The sequence below is a fragment of the Hemiscyllium ocellatum genome, unplaced genomic scaffold (assembly GCF_020745735.1).
Source record: "Hemiscyllium ocellatum isolate sHemOce1 unplaced genomic scaffold, sHemOce1.pat.X.cur. scaffold_2925_pat_ctg1, whole genome shotgun sequence".
Classification (NCBI taxonomy): Eukaryota; Metazoa; Chordata; class Chondrichthyes; order Orectolobiformes; family Hemiscylliidae; genus Hemiscyllium; species Hemiscyllium ocellatum.
In genome coordinates this window covers 33,096-35,609 of record NW_026868250.1, presented here as the reverse complement: position 1 = coordinate 35,609, position 2,514 = coordinate 33,096, and positions in this window count along the sequence as shown.

Below are 2,514 nucleotides of genomic sequence, written 5' to 3'. Positions count from 1 at the left end.
CCACCTTCACTTGTTCCTGTTTCCCATAATAACGTAACACATCCTGTCATTCCTGGAATAAAACAGAACAAAATGTAAATTTGGTTTGACTTGAAATATGAGTAATTTGACATTCACTTGACATATCTATAGAAGTGAAAATTCTACTGTGATTATTTAAGTGAATTTAACGTGATCATATGGTGAAAATGATGATAATCAACGACAATGAATGAACTGAATAATATGTGATTATTTGCACAAGTTCTTGCAATGAAAATTCAATTTTATTTAATGCTTGTCACCCATTACACCATGGGCATTGTTATTAGGGAATAAAGTAATGGAAGGATATCAGAGAAAATAAATAGACTTTAATTTTAGCTTCACTACAATAATGAACCAAAACAATATTTGGACATATGGGTAAACTACATAACAAAGTTTCCATTGTCATTATTACCATGAAAACTATTTTAGTTTGCAAGTTGTTTTATACTAAGAATAATTGGAAATAAATTGTGATTATGAATTGACCATTTAACATATATTTTGAAGAGAATAATCAGATATTTTTTTGCAGGAAATTAGGAAAGTAAATAAATATGTATATATTGATATTAATAGTTTTAAAATGTTTAGAAGTTGACTAGGATTATTTGATTGAGAGAGGCTGCATGATTATAAAGACTAATTCACCTTTTTCATTGCATTGTTGGTTTCACTAGAATCTGTTGTGGTCTAAGCTCTTGTTGTGTGCAATGGACTGTCACTAATAGCTTCATTAACCTGCGAGTCTCAGATCAGGTTTCCTTTGTCTGTAAGTCAGTCTGTAAGTGCGCGACACACCTGCTTTTCTGAGGGGAAACAGCGACTCTTTTCAAAGGAAATAAGTGGCAGATCACTGAGAATGGTTTCTACTGCAAACCATAAGCAGGGAAGTGTTTTTCCAAAGAATTCCAATCTTTATCTATAAATCTGATGGTATCTGTGTTTGTCAGTTTGTGGAGGATTCAGCCCCTTTGTTCTGAGCTGTTTTATACAAGCAGTTGGTTCATTAAGTCTTTGCCAAGAATGTTGTTTACTTTCCCCTTTTACTGTGATTCTGCAGGTTAGAATATTCTGAGAGTCAATAATGTCCAATAACTGAACATTGAATGATTTTGACTCTAACAGAGCAGTTGCCTTGTTTTCAGCTAATTATTCATGTTTTTTATTTCCTGGTTGAGTTGAATGTTACAGAAACAGGCTCTGAGCAATGTTTCCATTCACTTGTGTTGGAGTCACTGACAGCCACATGGTCAGTCAGTTTCAGGCTGATGGATCAGTTTCTCTGACCTTGTACATGATGACACTGTTGGAGTATTGATGTTGTTGTTAACCACATTAACTGGGCTGGAGTTGACTGATCTTACATTGCCACTTTCTGAACCTCAGGCTGTCTCTCTGGGCAGTAAGTCTCCAAAAACAGTAATGTGACAATGCGCAAGGATCATCTGTTTTGATTTAAATTGTGATTGTAGCACTGCTGCTTCACAGCATCAGGTACAAGGTTGGAGTCCAGCCTTGGTCAACGGCCTGTGTGGAGTCCCCACATTCTCCCCATGATAGTGTGGGTCCCCTCCAGGTGCTCTGGTTTCCTCCCACAGTCCAAAGATGTGCAGGTGGATCAGTCATGCTAAATTGTCCACAGTATCCAGGATTGTGCAGACTAGGTGGATCAGCCATGGGTCATGCAGTGTTACAGTGATAGCGTGCTCTGGGTGTGATGTTCTTTGGATGGTCGGCGCGATTTGATGGGCCAGTGCTCTACTTCCACACTGTAGGGACTCTATTCTATGATTGAGGATAAAGGCTACACAGCCGGGTGTCCTTGGAGAAGGACCATGTGGTGTGTATCAATTCTCTCGATGCCTTTAGATAGAGGTGGGCACCGCAGGGGATACAGTGCTTTATCCCCACTGCTGCCCCCTCCCCACAACTCTACTTTGATTTAGTCCCTTCTCACTCTGTCACTTGTAATGGTTTGCTTGGCCCGTAATGGGCTTTCTTTGGAAATACTCAATTGGTTACACAAATGGTTTACTGTTGGTGATGATATGTCTAGATTAGAGTGGTGCTGGAAAAGCACAGCAGGTCAGGCAGGATCCGGGGAGCCGGAAAATCAACGTTTTGGCAAAAGCCCTTTTCCAGCACCACTCTAATCTCGGCTCTGGTTTCCAGCATCTGCAGTCCTCACTTTTGCACTGCTGGTGATTATATGTTAACCAAAAGCAAAATGGCATAATGATGATTTTGATGGTGGGAAGGTTGCTGTGATAACATTTCTGTGTCAGGGAAATGGGGAAAAAGAACGCTTCGCAGCTCACAGAAGGAGACCTGAAAAGCAATTACATCAAACCAAAGGTTCAGACAGGGAGGGAATATTTCCCTGGAGCTTGAGTAACTGGAAAGTGATGGTGTCCGTGACAAAAGGGATTTTGTTTTACAGTGGTTGAAAGTTTTAAAACTGTTATATTCAGACAGTTTAATTTA